Source organism: Echinops telfairi, unplaced genomic scaffold, assembly GCF_000313985.2.
Source record: "Echinops telfairi isolate 266 unplaced genomic scaffold, ASM31398v2 ScPeMD7_7469;HRSCAF=8507_1, whole genome shotgun sequence".
Classification (NCBI taxonomy): Eukaryota; Metazoa; Chordata; class Mammalia; order Afrosoricida; family Tenrecidae; genus Echinops; species Echinops telfairi.
In genome coordinates this window covers 23576122-23602482 of record NW_022111373.1, presented here as the reverse complement: position 1 = coordinate 23602482, position 26361 = coordinate 23576122, and the positions used below count along the sequence as shown (strand labels likewise).

The following is a 26361-nucleotide window of genomic DNA, read 5'->3' as shown; positions in this document are numbered from 1 at the left end:
AAAATGTTTTGAGAATGAAGTACAAATGCACTTTACACAATTGATGTGTGTATGGATTGTGATAAGAGTTGTATGAGCCCCTAATAAAATGTTTTTAAAAAAAAGAAAAGAAGAAAAAAAATATATCATTAACACATTCGTTAAGCCTTAAGACTCACACTTGAGAGCCCAAAAGGTAAGTAATCCAACTTCTACTTCCTTAAATAGATATAATGGAACACTGAATCAAGAGGACTTGCAAAACCTTGTTTGTTCTGACCACACGATGGTCCTGCCAATGGAAACAAAGGTTAGAGGAGAAATGCATTACTAAGCCTGTCTTCGATGTTTTCAGCGTTAGTGCTGTTTGTATGACTGCAGTCTATCCCACTCTAGTTCTCGTTTCTGGCATTTATAATTTAATAATGCCTATATTAATTTAGTTGAAATTAATAGGTAAAGTCATATCTGTGTCTGTGCTTGTTCTGTAATTTTAAGGAGCTCTTGGTTATGCATTGAGCTGCAAGGGCAGCATTTAAAACCCTCCAGCCCCCTGGTGGGAGAAAGAGAAGGCTTTCTGCTTCAAAAAGGGGTTTACAGTCTTAGGAACCACAGGGCCAGATCCATTCTGTCCTGTCAGGGCTCCACGATGGCAGGGAGGTTTTTTGGGTTTGGTCTATATATCTCTTATCATTCTACTGAGGTCACAGTTTCTTTTCTCTCCAGGACACGCTCTGTAACAATTCGCACCAAACAAATATAAAAGTCATTCGGGAGTCCTTGCTTCCTTTTTCTTGTTGTGATTTGTTCCCTAGGATTCTGTTTCAGGAGGGTTAGCAATTGTAGGTTCAAGCTTCTGCATTTTTTATAGTCTCTGGATGATTTGTCAAAAAGTAACAAGAAGTCCTAGTAGGAGAGCAAAAATATTTTTTTATTGTTGAATTTGCAACAACAGAAGGTAGGGGCAACAGTGAAATACTAGTGCTGCTAAGTTCAAAAATGGGAGAAAGATTTTTTATGCAGAAGGTTGGAGTTTACATATGAGTTAGAAGGGTTGGAAGTTAACATCTGTTTAAGGATATTCTAAAAATGAAATGATGGGAATGTTCATCCAAAGGGTGTTTGTGTTTGCAGTTTACTTGCACAGGAAATCTGTCATTTAATAACAGATTAACTTATGAAAAGTTTATTTACAGCTCATATGTAACTCAGATGTAATACATCATTTAAAAGCATTCTTTCTGAGAACAAAACAATTTTTTTATCATAATCTTAAGTTTGCATGATTCTTTCACAGTTCCTCCTTTTGATCATGAATATCCATAGATATCTCTTTCTCTAAAATGTTTTTGTTGTGAATTAGGTGAAACAACAGATGATGAGGTTTACATGAAACAATTCCCATGTTTCCTGTTTCCATTACTCCTTTCCTGCCACTCTGAACTCTGTTCTTGGGAAAATGCTACTCTTTTTGAAATTCTCAAACTGCTGATTTTGATAAGGGGTGCATACCTCACGAGTGTTATATTGTTCCTTTTATAGACATTCTGTTGTTTGGCTCAGTCCTGAGTCACTAGGGGGAGTTAAGTTCCAGAGCTGAAGGGTATGAAGGGCCATAGTCTCAGGGTTCCTTCAATCTCTGTGGCACAAGTAAACCTGATCTCTTTAATGATTTTGAGTTTTGTTCCACATTTTTCTTCCACTCTACCTCAAATTGCTGTCCACAAGGTTTTAAGACTCTAGTCCAAGGGTTCACAAACTTTTTAAACAGGGGGCCAGTTCACTGTCCCTCAGACCCATTGGAGGGCTGGACTATAGTTTTAAAAAAATTTTTGAACAAATTCCTATGCACACTGCACATATCTTATTTTGAATTAAAAAACAAATGGGGCAAAAACACCTGGCGGCCGGATAAATGTCCATGGTGGGCCGCATGTGGCCCACAGGCCATAGTTTGAGGACGTCTGCTCTAGTCACTACTCATCAAAGTAGGATATAGAACCCATACATACTATATAGAACCTATATCCTACTATATAGGGTATAGAATCCATACATACTATATAGAACCTATTCCTACTCGATGGGTGATTCTATACCTATTGACCTTGGTGTTCCTGTTTCTGAGCCCCATTCTCTGAAGGGGCTTGGTTATGTTTAAGAAGTTTTTGTAATTTTTCCCCTATGTGGTCATTCTTGGATATAGACTTCACACATGTACACATATCCTATGTCAAACCTGGTTAAACAGTCATTCAATGTGGGTGTCTATCCATGTATCTACTTGTAGATTCTATATACAACTGTATTTACCTCTACTGTGTCAAAAATTTAAACCCCTTTCAGTGTCTCTCCTTGCCACCATCATTTTTACGCCAACCTTCTTTTTATTTTTTAAAAATAATTTTATTGGGGGCTCAGCTCGTATCACAATCTATACACCAATTGAATCGGGCATGTTTGTACATATGTTGCCTTCATTATTTTTTAGACATTTACTTTCTATTGAGCCCTTGGTATTAGCTCTTCTTTTTCCCCCCTCCCTCTACTCCCACCCTCATAACCCCTGATAGATTGTACATTGTTATTATTTTCATCTCTCACACAGACTACTGTCTCCCTTCTCCCATGTTTTCTGTTATTCTTCCCCCTGTAGAGGGATATATGGTTATGTGTCGATCATTGCAATTGATTCCCCCTTTCTTCCTTCCTCTCCCCCTCTGCCACCTACCCTTCTGGTATCACTATTCCTACTCTTGTTCCTGGATTCTGTGTGTCATGAGCTCCATCTCTTATCTATACCTGTGCGCATGTTCTGGTCTAGTCTGAAGTGAGAAGCAGCACTGGGGACATGGTAGTGGGGGATGAGGAAGCCTCAAGGAACTTTGAGGCTTATATAGTATATTCCTTATATACTATATTCCTTGAGGAATATACCGTAGTATGTTTCATCATTGCTTTACTGCACCCTGGTGACTCATCCCTTTCCTGTGTCCACTCTGTGTGGAGATTTTTCCACTGTCTACAGATGGGCTTTGGATATCTGTTCCAACCCTCCTCGCTCTCAACAATATATTTTTGTTTGTCTGTTATATGTCTGCTGATGCCTATTAACTGGTCCCTATGACTCCTCATAATCGCACTGGTGGTGTGCTTCTTCCATGTGGGCTTGTTGCCTCACTGCTGAATAGCCGCTTGTGTAGCTTCAAGCCTTTACGACCCCAGATGCTATATCTTTTAATAGCCGGGCACCATCCACCTTTTTCACTACATTTGCCTATGCACCCATTTTGTCTTTAGCAATTGTATCTGGAGGGTGAACATCTCAGACTGCCAATTGGTTGGAATAAATTGTTCTTGTATTGAGGAAAGGTATGAGCAGAGGCCTGAAGTCTGTCCACTGCCTCAGTGTATTGCCGTATAAATATATGTACATGGGCCAATACCTCTATTTTTGTGGATTAATGTATTTACATATATACATCGCTATGTTTATACCTCTATCCATTGCTTTGCTTCTTAGGTCCTTCCTCTGTTTCCTTTTACCTTCCTCCTGCCCCACTGTCACTTTTCCATTATTTCTGCCTCTTGGTACCTCCTCTTAGCTAGTTTGCTGTTGCTCCGACACCCCCCTCCCAGATCCCTATCTCCTCCTTGTTATTGACTCCAACACTCCAGTTGTTCCCCTGTCCATGGTGCAACCTGCTTACCGACCCCTTCCCCCACCGCCCTCACCTCCCAGGTTTCCTCAGGACCGTTGTTCCTGGGGCTCTCTCCTTGGGCATGCCTCCCATGCTTATCTTATATAGGTAGGTACACCAATTATGACATAGGCCAAACTGATAAAAAAATAAAGATAATAGTAAATAAATAAGAAAAGAATTAAAGAAGAGAGAGAAGAAATATACAAAAATCCTGGGTCTGTTCACTGGCCTTCAAGACTGTCTAGGAGCTGCCCCTCCTGGCCTGGAGCTGCCCCTCCTGGCCTGGAGCGCCCCTTGGCGGCTCCTCAGGGGCTTCCTAGCTCTGCCTTGCTCCAGCTGCTGATATGGTATGCTCCCTTCTTATTTAGCTCCACTTTGGGGGGTTCAGACCACACTGCCTCCCCACCACATGACCCTGGAAATGTCTTCTGTCACAGTCTGCTCCAGTAAGGGGACAGCGTGACACATGCTGTTGGCAATTGACCAGTCCCCTCTGTGTCCCATTAGCTCCCCACAGGGACCTCATCCTCCGGGGCTGGTGTGCCAGCATGGGGTCCAGTCCAGCTCTCTCTTTCTCTCCCTCCCTCTCGGCCTGCCTCCGGGTGGGCGGGGCATGCTGGCCCCTCTCCCCAACCTGTACCAACCTACTTCTTATTTAATATTGCTCTCCCCTTCACACAAGTCTACTGTTTAGCCAGTAGTGTATCATTCCTTCTACCACACCCTTGGTAACCATCAAAGAATGTTTCTTTCAGTGTGTAAACCTTTTCTTGAATTTTTACGATAGTAGTCTTTTTATATTTGTCCTTCTGTGATTGACTGATTAACACAGCAATGTCTTCCAGGTCCATCCATGCTGAGAGATGTTTTGCAGATTTGTCATTATCATTTAACATTACATTGCATTCCATTGTGTGCATGTATCAAAGTTTATTTATCCATTCCATTGGAACAAACAATGCAAGATTGTTTTCATATTTTTACTATCGTTAATAGTGCTTCAATGAACAAGGCTGTGCTTATATTTATTTTTGTCATGACGTTTATTTCTCTAGCATATATAAACCGAATAAAAGCATTGTTGAGCCATATTGTATTCTATTCCCAATCTTTTGAGGAATTGATATTATGCTTTCCACAGTAGTTGCACCTTTTTACAGTCACTCCAACAGTATGGAAGGGTCCCAGTCTGTGGTAGTTACATAATCTCCTGTCAACTTGCAAAGGGGTGGAGTCTAGTCTGTCAGTCAGGTGGCAGATGATGGCCTCATTTGGAGGTGTGAAGGAGATAAATAGCTGCCTGGAGTCCAGATACACACTGCTCTCCCTGCAGTGCATTCCTGTTGACAAGTCACATGAGGCTATGCGGATGGAGCCAGAGCCCTGGAGCTGGAGGGACCACGTGGAGACCCCTGCCAGCACTGAGATGCATCCACCACCACTGGATCCACGAGACTTTCCACCCACTGGCCTGTGATCTTCCTGCACTGGCTTCATTGCATGGCTGTGTGAGTCTAATGAGGAATTTATGGACTAGTATCGACATATTGGGTAATATCAAACCTATGGACTTGATCTGGACTGGGCTGGGATGTTTTCTTTTCCTTTTTTATTTTACACACCAGGGCGCTTTATTGAGCTCGCTGAGAGATGGAGCTACATGTGCAAACAGCTGTGGACAGGAGCAGCAGCAGACAGGCCAGGGTCAGGTTGTCCAGCAGGGCGGGTCCAGAGGGTCCAGGACACAGCATGGTGCAGTGACTAGTGGCCTTGCTGGCCCATCATCTGTGACAGCACTTGGAAGATGATCACTGTGCCTTCACGGAGGAGGCGTAGGCCACGAAGCCCAGGCATCAGCAGTTGAGGAAGAGTGCGTTGAAGAGGGACCAGACGACGGGGTCGGGCACCTGGGCTTCACTCTGGATGTTGATCACGGTGGACTGCATGGGGGCAGTGTGGTAGGGGGCCTGCAGCCCACCCATCTTGAGCTCCTCTTGAGCCATCTCCTGGGTGTGAGGACACACAGACCTGCAGAATGGGAGAGGCCGGATGTTTTCTTAAAGTACAATTGCTCTTCGATATAAAGTTCTCTCGTACACACATATGAGTGTCTATGAATTTGTTTCTCTAGCCAACCAAGACTAACACATTATGGTACCAGAGTGGGACACTAGAGAAACCAATCGTGAAAATGAAGAGTGGATGCTTGTTTGACCTCTGCCTCAGGGTAGTTTTTCTTCTTTGGCTCGCCAGAGGTCAGTTATGGCCATGCAGCATTCTGGGTTGTTTTCTGGAAATAACATGGGAAGTTAAAGTGTTGATTCTTTTATTTAGTTGTTGTCTTTGATTATTCCTGTTTGAAGTGGTGCGAATGAATGCAATTAATGTTTATTTTGAGCTCAGGGGGCAAAATCACCCCTTGAATTTCTCAGAGACCTTGCTGCTTAGTGAAAATTACTGACAGAATGACAAAATGGCTGCCAGAAAGCCTGGCTCAGGCTTGATTTAGTCAGAGGCCTAAGGCAATATTTTGTATCAATGGAATAATTTAGATGAGGATTAAGATAAGTTAGATAAGGATTGAAACTGACTGCTTTAAAAATTGTGTTTAGGATCTGGATCTACTAGGTTTATACTATTTTCTATTGTTCTTCATATAATGATTGATAGAAGTGATTATTGGGAAGTAAAAATTGTTCTTGATATAATGATTCATAGAAGTGATTATTGAGAAGTAAAAATAGAGAGTTTGTAAGCCTATTTGCCTTTAACCATTGCATTGGATCTTTATGGGTTATGACAGCCTGCAAGGAAGGCTCTATAAGGATAAGCCCCACCCAGTGGCTTGAGTGTTAAGGATATTGGAAGGTGAAGAGACATGACTAGGGGGCTGTTGACAGGTTGAAGAAAAAAGAAGCTCTTTGGGCTTTTTGAATTTTGAACTACTGGTTTGTGCCTGAGGCTGGAAAAATTTGGAACATGGAAGGAACTCTCTGTCTAGGACTGAACTTGTATAGGAGCTTGTGGGCAGGCTAAAATTCTTGCCAGGTGACCACCTGGATCCATTTGTTGAGTGGAATTTAGAGAAATACAGCAATTAAAAGATGGGTTGAGTCTGGCCACTGACACCTGTGGACTTGATTCACAGGAACTAGAGGAGAAGACGAGAGTGGGTTGACTGGTCTGAAGTTCATGACCTAGCACAAGGGAGCTAGGGTTTTTGAGAATTTGTTAGGGGACCCATGGTCTAAAGACAAGGCAGCCAATGGGCACCCTGCTGAGGCTAAGTGAAGATAGCCCACACTGAGTTGACCAGAACCCAACCAGATGAAGAGAACATTTTTGAGCCTGTGAACTGGTGCATCTTGCTGTTGACTTTATGGAAGGCCTGATTTGACTTTGCTTATGGATGCAGACTTCACAAGGTTCCAACTGAAATGAAGATTCTTCACATCCAAGATTAGGATTGTCTCCTCAGAGCACTGGGTTGATTGATGTTAGTGGGCAATATAAAAATTGGATATCCAATGTATTAGTCTGGGTTGACTACAGAAACAAATTCATAGACACTAATATGTGTTTAAGAAAGAGCTTTATATACAAGAGCAATTGAATATTGAGAAAACATCCCAACCCAGTCCAGTTCAAGTCCATAAGTCCGATATTGGCCCATATGTCCAATACTGGTGTATAAAATCCTCTTCAGACTCACACAACACATGCAATGATGTTGAATGCAGGAATTTCACAGGCCAGTGGGTGGAAAGTCTTGGGTCTCCATGTAACTCCTCCAGCTCCAGGGCTCTGGCTCTATTAGCCTATCTCCATGGCTTGTCAACAGGAATGTCTTTCAGGGAAAGCAGTGTGTATCTGGCCTCCAATCAGCTATTTTTGCAACTTCGAATTAAGTCATCAAGCTGCAACTTCCTTGACAGGTTAAACTCCACCTCTTCACTCCTAATAGTCTCAAGTTGACACCAGATTATGTAACTACCACACCCCAAATGGGGAGGACAAAGGCATGACATGGCTGGTTTATAAATTTTCATAGATGGAGGAATATATTCATAAGATTATGGTGCCGGTGTTACTTAACTGCAATTGTTAGGTACAGAATATTGGTGTGGTGTTCATTTACAGAATAGTATGTTTAAATGAGGCTTTGGCACACATTGAATTGAATGCAGTTTAGTTTTATCCTGTTAGGTACCTATATGATTTTATTATTGTCATATTTAAAAATTATATATGGATAAAGAGTTGTGTAATAGTGTCAAATTGACAAAGGGTCGTCTGTGGTAGTTACATAATCTCCTGTCAACTTGTGAAGGGGTGGAGTCTAGTTTCTCAATCAGGTTGCAGCTTGATGACCTCATTTGGAGGTGCGAAGGAGATAAATAGCTGACTGGAGGCCAGATACACACTGCTCTCCTTGCAAGACATTTCTGTTGACAAGCCACATGGAGCTAAGCTAATGGAGCCAGAGCCCTGGAGCTGGAAGAACCACGTGGGGACTCATGCCAGTGCTGAGTGCAACAACCACCACTGATCCACAAGACTTTCCACTCACTGGCCTGTGATTTTCCTGCATTTGGAATCATTGCATGGCTGCATTTGTCTAAAGAGGAAATTATGGACTAGTATCGACACATGGGGTAATATTGGACTTATGGACTTCATCTGGACTGGGATGTTTTCTTAAAGTACAATTGCTCTTTGATGTAATGTTCTCTCTCTCTTTTTAGAAAACTTTTAAAACATTTTTTAAAAAATCACTTTATTGGGGGCTCTTATAGCTCTTATCACAATCCATACATACATTTATTGTGTCAAGCACTTTTGTACATATGTTGCCATCATCATTTTCAAAGTATTTTCTTTCTACTTGAGTCCTTGGTATCAACTTTTCATTCCCCACCTCCCTTCTTCCCTTTCCCTCTCTCCCTCATAAATCCTTGATATATTATAAATTATTATTATTTTTTCATGTCTTACACTGACCGAAATCTCCCTTCACCCACTTTTCTGTTGTTTGTACCCTGGGTGGGTGGGAAGGTTATATGTAGATCATTGGAATTGGTTCCCCCTTTCTGCCCTCCACCTTCCCTCTAACCTCCTGGTATTGCTATTCTCATTAATGGTCCTGAGGGTTTTATCTCTCCTGGATTCCCTATGTTGTGAGCTCTTATCTGTACCAGTATACATGCTCTAATCTAGCCGGATTTGTAAGGTAGAATTGGGGTCATGATAGTGGGATGAGGGGTCAGGGGAGGAAGCACTAAGAACTAGAAGAAAGTTGTCTGTTTCAACAGTGCTGCACTGTACCCTGACTGGCTCATCTCCTCCTTGTGAACTCTCTGTAAGAGGATGTCCAATTGTCTATAGATGATCTTTGGGTCTCCACTCTGCCCTTCTCCTCATTCACATATATATGATTAAAAAATAATAATATACTTTTATTCAACTATCCCCAAATTTAGTTGTATTATACATTTAAATATATTTTAAAGATATAAATAAATTCATATTTGTACCTTTTCACTTTAATCTATAAGTATATGTTGTTTTTAATGGAAGGAAATTAAAATACTTAGTTGTAATATTGGAGAATGCAATTTTTAAATGAGAAATATTAGTGGTTTATATTAGGTTTTTTAAAAAAAGTTAAAAATACTTTTATTGGGGGCTCTTATGTCTCTTATCACAATCCACACATTCCTCCAGTATGTGGAGCACATTGGCACATACGCCACCATCGTTTTCAAACATTCTCTTCCCACTTGATCCCCTGATATCAGCTCCCTATTTCTTTCCCCTCCCTCCCCCGCTCACCATCCCTCACAAACCCTTGATAAGTTACAGATTATTTTTTCCATATCTTGCATCGTCCTCCATCGCCCCTCACCCACTTTTCTGTTATTGATCCCCCCTGGGAGGGGATTCTAGCTTGATCCTTGTGATAGGCTCCCCTTTTCTCCCCCACCCTCCCCTAATCCTCCTGTTATCTCTACTCTTCTTGTTGGCACTGAGAGGCTTATCTATCCTGGATTCCCTGTGATGTGGGCTCTTATCTGTAGCAGTGTGCATGTTCTGGTCTAATCCAATTTGTGAGGTAGAATTGAGGTCATGATAGTGGAGGGAAGGAAGCACCAAAGAACTAGAGGAAAGTTGTGTGTTTCATTGTTGCTATACTTCACCCTGACTGGCTCATCTCTCCCTGTGACCCTCAGTGAGGGGATGTCCAATTGTCTACAGATGGACATTGGGTCCACTCCTTCCCCCCCACCCCACTCATTCACATTGAGTATGGTTTTATTCTGGGTCTTAGATGCCTGATACCTGATCCCATCAACATCTCATGATCACACAGGTTGGTGTGCTTCTTCCATGTGGGCTTTGTTGCTTCTCAGCTAGTTGGCTGCTTGTTTATATTCAAGCCTTTAAGATCCCAGATGCTATATCTATTGATAGCTGGGCACCATCAGCTTTCTTCACCATGTTTGCTTATGCACCCATTTTGTCTTCAGTGATTGTATAAGGAAGGTGAACATCACAGAATGCTGGGTTATTAGAATAAAGTGTTCTTGTATTGAGAGAGTACTTGAGTAGATGCCCAATGCCATCTACTGCTTTAATACTTAACATAAAAGTATATGTTCATAGATCTATTTCCCTATTGTTATATATAAATTGATTTACATATGTACATGTCTGTATTTAAACCTCTATATGTGCTCTACCTCCTATTTTTTCCTTCTATTTTCTTTTACTTTTCTCTTATTCCACCATGGTCTTTGGCCTCGATTTGAGTTTCATAAAGTTCTCTCTCACACACATATGAGTTTCTATGACTTTGTTTCTCTAGTCAGCCAGGACTAACACACAGTCTTTCCTCACCCTTGCTATCATTTGTTATTTTCTGTTTTCTTAAACTTTGCTATTTACATGGGTGAGATAATATCTTACTGTTGTTTTCATTTGCTTCTCACTAATAGATAACAACTGTATGTCTTCATAATTGGTTTACCACCATGCCTTCTTTGTTGAAATGCCTTTTATTTTTATTTTTCTATTTTAATAAATAATTTTATTGGGGTCTCTTATAGATCTAATAAGAATCCATACATCAATTGTATTAAGCACAATAGTACATATGTTGCCTTCATCATTTCCAAAATGTTTTCTTTCTACTCAAGCCCTTGGCATCAGCTCCTCATTTTTTCCCCTCCCTCCCCCACCTTTCCACCGTTGTGAACACTTGATAATTTATAAATTATTATTTGCATATTTCAAACTATCTGCTGTCTCCCTTCACCCACATTTCCATTGTTTGTCCCCCCAGAGCAGTGGGTTGTATATAGATCATTGTAATCAGTTCCCCTCTTCTCCCCGTTCTCCCCCTATCCTCATGGTATCACTGCTCTCATTATTGGTCCTGAGGATTTTATCTGTCCTGGATTCTGCGTGTCAAGAGCTCTTATCTGTACCAGTGTACATGATCTGATCTAGCCAGATTTGTAAGACAGAACTGAGGTCAGGAGAGTGGAGGAGGCGGGGGAAGCATTAAAGAACTATGGGAATGTTGTGTGTTTCATTGGCGCTATACCACACCCTGGCTGGCTTGTCCCTTCCTTGTGACCCTTCTTTGGGGGAATGTCCAATTGTCTACAAATGAACTTTGGGTCTCCACTCTGACCCCACTCATTTGCATCGATATGATTGTTTTTTTGGGTCTTTTGATGACTGATACCTGATCCTTTGACACCTTGTGATCATGCAGGCTGGTGTGCTTCTTCCATGTGGGATTTGTTGTTTCCCTGCTAGATGGTTGCTTGTTTAAATAGCCTTTAAGACCCCCAGAACCTACATCTTCTAATAGCTGGGCACCATCTGCTTTCTTCACCACATTAGATTATGCACCCATTTTGTCTTCAGCAATCGTGTTGGGAAAGTAAGCATCACAGAATGACAAGTTATTAGAACAAAGTGTTCTTTTGTTGAGGGAGGGCTTGCTTAGAGGCCCAATGTCCACCTGCTACCTTAATATTTAACCTATAAATATATGTACATAGACCTATATCCCTATCATTATATATTAATATATTTACATATGGACATACCTGGATTTAGACCTCTATAAAGGTCTTTTGCCTCCTAGTTCTTTCCTCTATTTCCTTTTACTTTCCTCCTGTCCTACTATCATGTTTGACCTGATGAAGTTCCTTTTTAAGTCCTCTGCTCCTTTAAAAAAAAAAAAGAGGACGATTTTTTTTCTCACGTGGAGGTGTTAAAGTTTTCTATACATTTTTTGAGATTAGTTCCTTATCTGATATGTCATTACCTAAAATTTTTCCCAGTTGGCAAGTTTTCTTTTCACTTATTCAGTGAAAACTTTAGATGCACATAATGTCTCATGTTTAGGAGGTCCAAGTCATCTACTTTGTCTTCTGGTCTTTGCATGCTTTAAATTATGGTTGATAGTGTATTTATGTCATGTATTAGGGGCACTAGGTTTTCCTTACTTTTTAATTGATGATATAGTTCTAGGTTTTACATTTTGTTTTTTAATCCATCTTGAGTTAATTTATGTAATATGACATCAGATATGGATCCTGTTCCACTTTAATACAAATAGATTTCCAGTTTTACTGGCATGATTTCTTAAAGATACGATCTCTTCCCCAGTTCATGTGTTTCAGCCCTTTGCCAAAGGGCTGTAGGTAGATGGCTTGCCTTCTGCATTCTCAGTCCTGTTCCATTGGTTTATGTGCTTTTCATGTACCTGTCGCAGGCTCTTTCAGAATAGATTTAGAGGTTGGAAAGTGAGAATCCTCCTCCTACTTTGTTCTCTTTCAGGGCTTTGCTTCTTTTAGTGCTTGCTTATCCAGGGCTTCTTTCTTTTCCAGATAAAGTTGATGATGGATTTTTCCATTTCTTTAAAGAATGATGTTGGAATCTGGATCAGGATTGCATTAGCACTGTAGCTTGCATTGGGCAGTACTGGTATTTTTACAATAGCAAGTCTTCTGACTCACGAGCATTGTATATTCTTCCATTTATGTGAGGTTCCTTTTTTGTTTGTTTTTGCTTTTCTGTTGTAATGTTTTGTAGATTTCTTTGTATAGGTCTTTAGTTTCTGTGGTTAGATTTATTCCTAAGTTTTTCACCTTTTTGCAGGCTCTTGTGAAGGGTATCATTTTCTTAATTTCCTTTTCAGAGATCTCTTTGTTTCTATAGAGAAATCTGAGTTTTGCACATTGAAGTTGTCCTCTGCAACGTACCTGGAGTTTTCAGTTAGTTCCAACAATTTTCCTACTGAGTCTTTGGACTTTTCTCTTTAAAGAATCATATCATTAAAAAAAAAAGAGCCATATCATTTAGAGAGTATATTACTTCTTCTTTGTAAAGTTGGATTCCTTTAATGTCCTTTTCTGGCCTTAAGTCTCTGGCTAAGACCTCCAGCACAATATTGAATATGAGTAACGATAAATGGCACCTTTATCTGGTTTTCAATAACAAGGGGAATGCTTTCAGTTTTTCCCTGTTATGAGAAATGTTGCCCATTAGTTTCATGGATATGGCTTTAGTTTTTTTTAACTTTTAAACAGGAACAAATCTTTTGTAGATTTCTATGACATTTCAAAATTGTCAGGAGTCTAACACATGCACGAATTTATTCTGTGAAAACCTTTTGTCTTTAGGACAGATTGCATAGGAATAAAAGGTATGTTTGTGGCTCAGTGAATTACTGGATATGGATCTTCTAGCCATAATCTTTGTAACTCTCACCAAATGATTGTGTGAGACCATGTGGATGGAGTGTATTTCCTCTTTAACGGATGGGTCTGGCTAAGAGAATATGATGGAAGATGTTGATAGATTATAATTGTGAGTGAATGTTAACAGAGTTTTTAAAAACTTGGAACTCTAACATGAGGATTCATCCATTTCCCCCGCCAAATGACCAACTGAGCCATCGCAGAAACAGGAAGGGAAACGCTTGCTACTCTCCCGAGAGAAGAGCCAGAGGGCCACACATCCTTTGACCCTTGAAATCTAGGAGACAGAAAGGTATTACACCGGAGGAGTCGCAGAAGCAGAACCAGCGCACAGGAATAGAGTGGTGGGCTTTGCAGCCCATGGAGAAGTAAGCTGAGTGCCTTCTGTCAAGAGGCTTGCTTGCAAAGTAGGGTGCCTACAGACAGTTACCTGGGAAATCTAGAGTTGTTGACTCAAGAAGCTAGAGCCGTGCACCTTTGGGCTAAGACTTATGATAGAGTGGGCTGCACTTATCAGCAGTGCTAGAAAAGCTTTGTAACACTTCCCCCATCAGGGCAGAGGCTAGGCCAAGGAAAGAAAATCTAGGGCATTGTTTCACAGAGTGGACCATAGCACTCCCTGTGTGTGTGTGTGTGTTGGGGGCACTGGAACAATACAGGGGGGCTACATTTTATCCTGGATTATGTTCTATAGTACAAAAGTTGTTAAGTGCCTGGGGTATGCTGAGTAATTTTTTTTTCTCGAAAGGGGTCAGCAGATCAAATAAGTATGAGATGAACCAGAAAGAAGGCTGTCTGCAGCTTTGATAGAGAATAGTTTGTCCTGACCAAATAACTGAATCCTTGTGATAGGTGAGTTTATTGTTCCAACCTGGCCAATAAGAACAGGTGGGATTAATAAGGTCGCAGTTTGATTGACGGGCAAAGAGATAAATGGCTTGGCAAGCCTTCCCCTTTCTTTCTTGCTCTCTGGTGATTGGACCAGCATGTCTCTGCTTTAGCAAGTTCTCTGCCTCAACTTGTGAGCTACACTACCTACGGGACAGCCAACCTGTGGATTGTGTCGCTAGAGCTTGACGTTCCTTGGAGACCTGCTTTGCCACACTGCTGGTGTGAACATCACATGAGCTTGAGGCTTTCAGATCCTATCATCTTGCCTTGCTTGAGCCTGATATTCCATTTGGGCCTGGTTGGCTAAGCACCTGAGCTGCTGATTCTTGGTGATCCGCCCTGCTGTTTGCTGCTGTGGCTGGACTGCCTGTGAAGGAGCCGTGAAAGGAGGACCATGTCTCTTGTCGCTTATCTGTTTAGGACAGTTCACAAACGGCTGTCCTAGGTTGTTCTTGTAAACTGCTTCCTTTTCTCCCTGGCAGCTTGCACTTGAGCGCAGGATGCTCTTCAACTGCAGACAGTAAGGAATTTGGGGAACAGCTCCATAGTGTTCCCTGGGAGCGGTAAACAAGAGCAGTACGGGCTTAGATACGGAACTCTGTCAAGGCTATGAGAAATTCAAGCGTGGGGATAGTGAACTTATCTGGATTTAGTAGATAAGAATAAAGTGCTGTGGTCCGTCAGGGCTGCAGTTTTGTACCGCCTCTGTCTGTGTCTATTTTGTGCTGCAGTCCTATATTGTCTGTGTGTGTGTGTGTGTGTGTGTGTGTGTGTGTGTTTTGTTCTTTGTTCATTTTCCCGACTTGGAAACCGCGGCTGCCTCCATTGCACAAGGGAAGACTCAACTGTCTGCTTCCTTGCCTTTGGACCCAGCAGTCTTTGTGAGTTGAAGGACTACCAGTATATTAACTGTTCCATGGGAGTGAGTTGAACTGAGCCCACTGTACTGCTGTGTGGACTAATTAGCTGTCATAGTCCTTTGTGCTGTTTATGATATATATATATATAAAATCATAAGTGTCCTGGTTTTGTTTCTCTAGAGAATCCTGTGTAACACAATCCTGAACATATCTGTTTACTTTCCAAAGAAATCCCAGGAGTATTTTCCATGAGTTCTATGTGGTCATTGTAATGAATTATTGAACCTGTCTGAGAAGTAGAAAGTATGGTGTGATGGATGCTTTATGTCAGAATTGGCAAAGGAGGAAAGAGTGTGGATACATGCCTACCTTTGCTTCATAGGAATGAATGGTCTTGGGGGCTGATTTTGAGTTTGATTCCATGGCCCGCCCTTCTGAAGTCACTGAAGATCAGACACCACCTCCACCTCCTTCTTTTCTTCTTCTTCTTCGTTTTTAAAAAAACAACCCTTTAACCCAGTAACTAAGGAAAATTTTTCATCTTAAAAATGAGAAATTTAATTACTTATTTTCATTAAAGCTTTAAAATTTTTACTGAATTAATCCATTAACATTTCACTTTTAATAAAAATAGACTGGATTGCAGCAAACAAAATAATTTCAAAATATTTTGTATTTGTTATATACTTTTCATATATAATCATTCAAAAATAAATGAAAACATTCACATGTTCTTTCTTTAACATCTCAACTACTTTCTAAACTTATATACCATATATACTCGAGTATAAGCCAACCCAAATATCTGCCAAGGCACCTAATTTTACCACAAAAACTGCATTAAAAATGTGCTGAAAAACTTGGCTTATACTCAAGTATAAACAGTATACTTTTATATTCTGGTATAACATTCTTTTTTTTAAAAAAAAAAAGTTTTACTAGGGAATTAAAATAAAAAATGAGAGGATATCGAGATTCTGGGGGTGTTGGAGCAACAGCTATCTAGCTGAGAGGAATTGCTAAGAAGCAGCAGAAGGGCGAGTGTGATGGTGGGATAGGAAGAAGGTAAAAAGAACAAAGATCTAGGAAGCAAAGCTATGGATGGAGGTATAAGCCTAGGTGTGTACATATGTAAATACATTAATTTATAATAGAGGTATTGGCATATGTACATATATTTATATGGCAATACACTGAGGTAGTGGATGGACTTTGGTCCTCTGCTCATATCCTCCCTCAATGCAAGAACACTTTGTTCCAACAACCTGGCATTCTGTGATATTCACCCTCCTGGCACAATTGCTGAAGAGAAAATGGGTGCATAAGCAAATGTGGTGAAGAATTGGATGGTGCCCGGCTATCAAAAGATATAGTCTGGGGTCTTAAAGGCTTGAAGTTAAACAAGTGGCCATCTAGCTGAGAAACAAGCCCACATGGAAGAAGCACAGAAACCTGTGTGAAGTGTCAACAGGATCAGATAACAGGTATCAGAACCCCAAACAAACAAACAGTTTGTGTTTTACATACTGCTGAGAACAAGAGGGGTCAGAGCAGATACCCCAAACCCATATGTAGACAATGCGACATCCCCTCACAGAAGGGTCACAAGGAAGGGATGATTCAACCAGGGTGAAGTATAGCACCAATGAAACACACAACTTTTCTCTGGTTCCTTGAGGCTTCCTCACACCCCACTATCATGAGCCCAATCCTCCCTCTCACTGCGGGGTAGGCTAGAGCATGTGCATAGGTACAGATAAGAGCTCAGGACAAATGGAATCCAGGTCAGATAAACCCCTCCAGAACAGAAATGGGAGTAGGGATACCAGGAGGGTAGTGGAAGGTGGGGAGAGGGACTGGGGACCACGGGGGAAGGCAGATAGCAGTTGGTGTAAGATATGAAATTAATAATAATTTAAAATTTATCAAGGGGTCACGCATGTGGGAAGGCAGCAGGAAGGGTAAAAAGAGGAGCTGATACCAAGGGCTCAAATAGAAAGTAAATGTTTAGAAAATAATGTTGGCAACATATGTACAAATATGCTTGATACAGTTGATGTATGGATTGTTATAAGAGTTGTCAGAGCCCCAAATAAAATTATCTTAAAAAAAGGAAAAAAACAAAAAATATTTTTATTGTCATATATCTCACATGTCATACAATTTAAGCATTTACTATATTGAAGAAAAATTGTGCAATCATCAGTACAATCAACTTCAGAACATTTTTTCTTGTATGCATTTGTGTTAATCCCCCTCCCCCCTTCTCCCACATTCTCCCCTGCCTTGCCCCTAGGTAATTATTAATCCAGTCTTTATACAGAAAATCATACAAAAGACAAACAGGATGCAAATACACAAACCAGCAAGTACACAAGCCAACAACATGACAAGGTAAAACAGAAAAGCCTCAATCAAAAAGAAAATAGAAAACATTAAAAATGGAAACAACTTTAAATGGATCAAAAGGGAGATCTAACTACGTGTGCCATAATCAACTTTACAATGTTGCCTAATAGTAAGTCTATTCACCTTTATAGACTATGTTCAGAGGACATTCGCTGGACGCTTAATCCATATGTGGACCTGGCAAATGGATTTGCGGCTTCCACTGTCATTTTTTGCCTTCTGACAACTGGGTGTTTACAATTTAACTCTGATACTATTCCCTCCGTTATAGGTTTTATTATTTATAACAGTTAGCTCACCCAGATGGCTGTGATTCTGCCTCTGGACTTAGTGGATGCCTCACTTACTTGGCTGCTTGTGTTAAGACAAGCCTTTACTACTGCAGATGTGGTTCTTTCTGATAGCCCGGCACCACCTAGTTTCTTCACCACACTTTTCTATTTAGCTCACATATCTTCAGTGATCTTTTCATGAAGATGAGTATTGAATAAGGCCATATCATAAGAATGAATCATTCTTAGATTGGAGCTAAAATTAAGTGTGAGCCCCAAATACATTATTATATCAATGATTTAAATATGGCTCTAGTTCACTTTCTCACTCACTCACTGCCATCAAATCAATGCTGACTCATAGTGAACCCCTGCAGTTTTCTGAGACTGTAGCTGTAGAAATTCCAGTCTTTCTCCTCTGGACCTGCTGGTGGGTTCAAACTGCTGACCATGAGGATTGCAGGCCAATGCATAACACTCGTACCACCATGGCTCCTTGATTCACTTAAGAGACATCACCATTGTTTTATAATAAAGAATATTATAAAGCATCCTCCTGGGGCATAAGGGCTCTATTGATAGTGTCATTAATGTAGCCAATGGTATATAATTTAAAACGCTGTTAAGATAAGAAAATTGCATTAAGTATAACTAGCTTCAGATTGCAATACATGAGTTGTTTGACTTGTACAGATTAAAAGCGTATGTGACTGAGCACGATTTATATGAACAAAGAGGGTTGGTAATAGGGCGAATCTTTCAATAACACTTATTCACCAAGGTAGAACCATGCCTACTAGACTAATAAATGTCATAAGAAAGTCAGGAGAGTATTACCATAGTGTCATTGTTGGTACCATTCATTGAATACCCTCAAAGCAAGAGATCAAAACCAAAACCAAAGACCACCAATTCCAGAACCTTAGGACAGCAATCACCTTTTTCTCACATGAGAGCATCTCAGACTAAGTCCAAGGGAGTATGTAGGCTCCTTAAATATGTTACAGGTGAGTTTGAAGTAAAGCTCAGTTTGCTTAGTGGGGTTTCCACATCAAATCCATCTTAGGTGGCCTATAAAGGATGTGATGTGCCTTGGAAGACATTTTCTTCTCCCTTGTACTCATTGTTATTCATGGGTTTTTTTTCAATTTTGGCAAAAAATACACAAATATTTTGGCAAATATATACAATAAAATATTCTCAAATTCAACAACCTCTATATGTATAATTCAGTGCCATTGATTATGTTCTCTGTAATGTACAATCATTATTGATTTCCCTGTTCTAAATGTTCCACCACCATTACATGAATTCAATGCCCCTAAGCAAAAACTCTTTCTTCTTCACCTGTGGTAACCATATATCAAATATGGCTTCTTTCTTTCCTTTTTTTTTAAAAAAAAAGTAGTTTTCTTTTATAGTTGAATCTCTTTTAAAAATAGTTGTTTATATATCATCCAATTAGTTCTAAAGCTCCCTCCCCACTCCTGTATTCCCTGATTGTTCCCCAATTCTCCTCTCTCCTACCACCCATTCCTAATAAACCATTGCATCTCTTATTGTCCCTATGCATCTACTTCTTCTCTGCTTCTTCAAGTAGACCCAACAGAAGCAATTAAAAGAAAATGAAACAGGAAGAATAAAATAATAATAATATAAAAATAAAAATAAAGAGTAATACAGAAAAGACTACCATCCATACTTAAAAAGCCAGAGAATATATTTCTGTCATGGAAAAAGTGAGAAATATTTGAGCATAGAACAAATTCAGGTTGGGTCAAGAAAAAGGCCAACTGACCAAGTATATTATACCATGCTTTGATCCACCATAATCAAGTTTATAATGATCTGTCTGACAGCAAAGCTGTTTGAGTTTCTTGCCAGTTTTTTAGAGGGGATCTGCCAGGGCTTGAATCTGACTAAATACTTTGCAGATGGATTTTGGGTTTCCACCTTCCTCCACAGCTATCTACAAATTGTGTGTTCATAATTTAAGCTCTGATACTTTTTCCTTTAGATTTTGTTATCATCATCTTTTGATCACACAGGCTGGTGTGCTTCTTCGGTGTGAACTTAGTTGATGTCTCGCTTAAATGGCTGCTTGTCTGAATCCAAGCCAGACCCCAGACATTATTCCGATTGATAGCTGGGCACCATCTGCTCTCTTGACCACCCTTTGCTGGAGCACCCTTATCTTCAGTGATCTCTTCATGAAGGTCAATATCAAGTAAGGTCATGTTATTAAGAACTAACTGTTATTGGATTAGGGCTAGAATTATGTGGGAGCCCAGAATCCATCTACTTATCCCTGGGTTATGAAAGACTCTGGTTTATTTTGCGGTCTTTTATGCTGAGAATCCTGTGGCCTGGAAGTGTAGTATATCTTTCTCCATGGCTCTCTGTGAGGGTCTTTCTCTTAATTCTTTAATCTTTCTCATTTTGGCCTTATGATTTTTTTGTCTTTTTATTTTAGAACCACTAGTATTTTTACTTTAGGATAAATTATTATCTTTTCTTTTGAAAACATATTTTGTACGTTAATTTATCTTAAGTTATTTAAAATATTTTTATTTTAAGACTTCATTTTTACGGTTGACACAGGTATAAAATATTAAGTGAATGAGTTCATTTTTCACTAATGCTATCATTTTTCAAAGCCAAACAATGCTTAGTAAGAGACTTTGAAATACCTTAGCAGCAGCAGTGATCACACGGAACCAGAATCAGCTTTAAATTTCAATTAAAGAGAAAGAAACCAAATTCCTTGGAGAAAAAACAAATCCAACAATAAAACAAAAACGTTCTGATATAATAAAGTGAAGGCTCAATTTCCAGAGCTATTTACCTTATGATAACTCCATGAAATTATGGAAGTATAGACTAGGTTTTTGTCCTTGACGCCTTAGGGTTGTGAAATGTTATGCGCTTTCAAAATTCCACTCCTGACATTATATATGAAAAAATAACAAGAATCCTTGTAAGGAAAGGAACTACAGTTTAATTTGAAGTGAAACAGCTGAAGCTGGTGATTATATTTGGTAAAATACTAAGGGCACCAAAATCCAAAAAGGAGAGAGATGTTTTTATATAGGACTGAAGGGCTATATGGCAATTAGGGATGCTGAGGACTATCTGAGTGACAAATATACTTTTCATATTACCAGCTGCATGAATCCGGGTAGACTAGAGAAATAAATTAATAGAAACTCATATAGGTGCAAAAGAGAGTTTTATCTAAAGGGTAATTGTACATTAAGAAAGCATCACAACCCAGTCCAGCCCAAGCCCATAAGCCTGATATTAGCCCGTATGTCTGATACCAGTCTATAAAGTCCTCTTCAGACTCAGGAAACACAGGCAATGACGCCAAATGCAGGATGATCAGAGGCCAGTGGGTAGAAAGTCTTTGGATCCAGTGGTGTTGTAAGTAAGCATCTCAGCACTGGCAGGGGTCTCTGTGTGGTTTCTTCAGTTGCCAGGGCTGCATCAGGGTGGGTCCATGTGGCTTCTCCTCAGGGATGTGATGGGACCACTCCTGCCGGTTGACGTTGAGGACAAAGTCCAGCGACAGATAGCCCGACTTAAAGAAGTCCGACTGTAGGAATTGGTTGCCGGAATCCGCTCACAAATTGTTTTGTTGTTGCCGCTACGATATTCTGGAGTATGTTTATGTTTTACCCCGGACCATGTAAAAATGAAACCATTATTGCCACTATGAGCAATAACGAGACCACGATGAATAATTCAGGGGAAATCACAGTCCTATTAAGAGAAGGGATGTAAATGATAGAATGACTGAGTTAATTATCAAAGCCATACAAGGGAATGAGGATTTTGGTATATTTATGGAAAAATGCAAAAGTTAGAATTGGAACAACCCAACTGACTACAGTAACTCCCAAGAAGTTCTCTATGACTGCCTTTCTGGGAAAGAGTGCCAAAGATAAGAAACAACCCTGGATTCCCTCAGTAAAACCTCTTAATAAATTTGCTTATAGTAAAGGGGACAGTAATGAAAAAAACCGTAAGACTACTCTCCCTCCTTTGAATTACACTGGCATTTATGACGACAATGGAGAACATATTATTGAGGTAAATGGGAAGCGTGTAAAATTTTTAACCTTATCTTTATGGGAAAGAATAAAAGGGGGTGGCCCAGTTTGGTGCATTAGAACTATTGAAGACAAAATAAGGTGTACAAAAATGTTATTAGAGTGGATTGTGTAGATAGTGCATAATGGAAACAAGAGAACAGTGGAAGCCCCATTGAAAAGGCAGGTAAAAGAAGTGGAACGAAGGCTTAAAGAACGTATGATTGATGAAGCATAGAAAGAATATTTAGCTAACTTAGAACTTTGTATTTTAAGTTCATGCCAATTTTCTCCTACACTTCCTTGAACTTGAACATTGTTTGGCACCATTGCCACAGACCTATTTCAAGAACCATTCATGTCTACGGTTAATCACAATGTACGTTGGTCAAGATTGAAAACTTAAATGAACCAGTCACTCAGAAAGAACATTCCGAGAAGATTTAAACAGAATGCCCTGGAAAACTCTATGCTTTGCACCTTTTATTATTAGAATTTTTTCTTTCCGCTTTGATTGTATGATTGTCAGAAACTTTGTTTAAATAGAACCTTAAAATTGTAATAAAGCAGCAGATGATCACTGACTCCTGACTCTGCTTATCCCTCTCGCGTCGACGCCTTACCCACCGAACAAGGGACCCTTCACCCCGCCGCGGCTGGACTGCGGCATCGGCATCGAAGTTTCGATGTCTCGCAGGAAGGGAGCCTTATCAGTAGAGCTTCTCTAGGGGAGTGAGCAGAGAGCAGAGAAGTGTCTTCCGCCTCCAAGGAGGAAATACAGGAGTTCCCAGAGTTCTCAGGAGAAGGCCATGCCCACACAGAGGCCACATTGGCTGTATCTTGAATGGCAGGCCAAACTCCACCCCTTCACTCATAATCCTCTCAAATTGACACCAGATTATGTAAAACTACCACACCAGCTAATCTATTTTCTATCACAGACTCTCTGCATTAATAAACTGCATTCGGAAACATCTTTGTGTGGGTGGTGGTGGTGGTGAGAGGGACACATTCTTGTCATTTCCTTCTTGGAACAACACCCTTATTGTTTAACTATAAATAATAACTTTGTCACACATCGTTTACAAGTAATCTTTCTGAGAGTAAAACGCTTATCATAGTCTTAAGTAAGCCTTGTTTACTTAAAGAGATATCGATCAAAGGAAATTTGGATTCCAAGTATACCTGTGTCAGTAACTTAAGTCATGTCAGGTCCTCAGGTACAGGTTGAAAGATTGTCCTCTTTCACAATTTGTATGCAGTAAATAAAAAGGACCTCATTGTGATGAGCCTTTATCAATGATAATGATGCGTTTCCTTTCCTTTCTAATATCTAAAAACTGCAGAATGATAGTGGTCTTGTCCTATTTCTTTAGCTCTACATCTAACCTCCGAAACACTATGGGGTGAATGAGGAAACGATATGCGAATACATGAACTCAGGATGCTCAGTCATTTTACCCATCCGGTTCCAGCAGATCCTAGGGCACCTAGACTCCGCCTTGGAGAAGCAAGACTTCTTGGGCAGGTCTTGCTAGTCCCTTGGAGACAATGTTGGACTACATTTCCCAGGACCCTTGTGCGGAAGTGCTTGGTACACGACGGCTGCCGTCACCGTCTCGGAAACCGGCCAGTCACTTTCACCCCGCCCCTGCCACGCCCCTTCTTTCCCTGGGCTCGCACTCGGAGCTCGGGAGGCTCCACTTGTGTTGGTGTGTGTGCGTTGTGTGTGTCACTCCAACCAGGAGCATGGCCTCGCTGCTGAGGTTCGACGGGCGGGTGGTGCTGGTCACCGGAGCGGGAGGAGGTGAGCACGCCAAGGTTGGGGGGGCGGACGTGAACCCCGTTCTTGTGGAGCCAGTCCCCGCTTTGGGGCCCGGGGATGCGTGCGCAGCCGCAGCTGCGTTTAGTCGGGTTGGTGGTTCCGCGGCCGGTAAACTAACCGAGGGGTCCGGCGGGGCGGTGAAGGGAAGGCGAGGGGGTACAGCTGTACTCGAGGTGTCTGATGGGCGCATGAGCGAGAGGTGGGACCAGCTAGTTTGCGGGGAGGAGCCCCAAACACTGGGCCGCAGAGTCAGGTGCAGCCCGCCCCACTCCCCCCGCGCTCAGAGGGGGCTCTTCTTGAGATCCCCGGTTTTGCTGGGAGGAGAGGCCCAGGACTGTACTAGCTGGTCGCGGGGCCTGGGCCGCGGTTGCCAAGCTGGGTAAAAGTTTACGTCGAAGCCCACGCCTGCACCCTGATGGCGCCTTTTGGTGCCATTTGACCCTCATAGACCTTAGTCACTTTTTTTTTAAAGGGTCCTGCAGCCGCTGTGGCCTTGGACTTTTCCCCTGCAGCGGTAGAAATGCCCGCTTCCAGCTTTTGAAACACCAATCATCCAGTTTCTTTTCTTCTGCCGGGGGGAAAAAACTTAAGCGACCCCCCCTCCCCACCACAACGAGGCCATCAGATAAGAGGCCTTTTGGAATTTGTATGGGTAGCGCTCCAGCGCTGTCTCCAAAGTCCACTGGAGTCCTTGTTAAAAGTTCCAGACGCCAATGCTTTGAGGGGTCAGGAGGAATAAAATGAGAGCGACTGGGGTGGGGGTGGGGGGTGGGGGTGGGATAGAGCAAGGAAACTTTTATGCAGTGGACCAGTCAGTGGGAAAGGTGTCAGATCTGCCTACATTGCAGGAGAAGCAAAATAGCGTTTTGTTATGTGAAATAACCCTGTTTAAAAAACGGCCAGATAGAGTGAGCCATTCGTACCCATACAAAACTCTGCGGTGGGATTCTTTGCTTGCTTCCCACCCATGGGTTGCTCTATGCAGGAGCCCTGGTGGCATAAAGGTTACTCGTTGGTTTACAGTTCAAAACCACCAGCTGCCCCGCAGGAGAAAGGTGTCTGCTTTCTGCTTCAGCCTCAGAAACCCACAAGGGCAGTACTGTTGCCCTGTCCTATGAGGTCGCATTGAGTCAGAATCGACTCATTGGCAATGAGTTTTTGGGAGGAAAGGTTGCTTTACTAACATTTGAAAGTGGGGTGAGTACTAATGTTTGATATGGAGAGATTTATAGGACACTGACAGAAGTTCACGAATTTAACTGTGTGTGTGGTTTGGCTACCAAGCTCTGTAGGGTATTGTGGGGAATGCTGACATGTTTAATCTCAACCTTCAAGGACCTTCTAGTCTGAGTGTTGGATGCAGATTAGTGTGAATAATATTTGAAAAAGCTTAGATCCTTACAAAATTGTTAATTGATTAGAGGTGCTAGTGAAGAGACTGTCGTATAAATGTTCGTTAAATACTTTATGTGTTTTTGGCCGCTACCCTTAATCTAGCAGGTCTAGAGTGACTTGTACATCACAAGGCCCACCTCCACTTCACAGTCAAAATGTATAAAAAGTTAGATTTGCAAGCCTACATTTTGCATGATTTGGGTGAGAATTATAATAAAAGGTGGGTGACTTAAGTACTTTCAAGAAAATGGTATAACTTTCTATCAAATTGAGAAAGGTTTCTGATTAGTTCACTTGGTAGAGTCTGCTCCATTTCTTTCATCTGATTGCTTCCTCTTATGTTGATAACCCTTTGCATTCTGGCAATATATGATTTCTCTAAAAGTTTCTTGTAAAATCTATGTTTAGAATAAGTTCCTGGCCGATAGGATAAAATAAGAGAACTTAGTTCCTTTTGGGGCTGGCTGAGTTCTATCTACTCTGAAAGGATTCAATTATATATTAAAAAATATTATTTGGTGATATGTTTCATTTTAGAAAATTTTATATTTTTGTTTTTGTAATAAGAACCTTATGATTTATTACCTTCAGTTTATTATTTGAACACTTATTCATTATTTAAAAATTTTCACAAATGTGCACACGTTAAAAAAATTTAAGCAGTACAAAATGGAACACATTGAAAAAGTAGCCTTTCGAAATAGAGGAAAGAAGTAGGAGGCCAAGGACATTTATGGAGGTCTAAATACAGGCATGCACATATGTACGTATATTTATATATAATGATAGGGAAATCTATGTACATATATTTTATATGTTAAGTATTAAAGTAGCAGATGGACATTCGGCCTCTACTCAAGTACTCCCTCAATGCATGAACACTTTGTTCTAATAACCCAGCATTCTGTGATGCTCACCTTCCCTGACATGATTGCTGAAGACAAAATGGGTGCATAAGCAAATGTGGTGAAGAATGCTGATGGTGCCTGGCTCTCAAAAGATATGGTGTCTGGGGTCTTAAAGGCTTGAAGATAAACAAGTGGACATCTAGCTGAGAAGCAACAAGGCCCATATGGAAGAAGCACACCAGCTTGTGTGATCATGATCATGGGATCAGGTACCAGGTCACAAAGACCCAGAACAAAAAGTCATATCA

General features: G+C 40.9%; 1 protein-coding gene across 1 annotated transcript in view; it reads left to right on the top strand.

Moving 5' to 3' along the window:
* HSD17B4 (hydroxysteroid 17-beta dehydrogenase 4) overlaps nt 1-26361 on the top strand; it is a 140304-nt gene that overhangs the window by 929 nt on the left and 113014 nt on the right. The gene's annotated exons all lie outside the window — the stretch shown is intronic.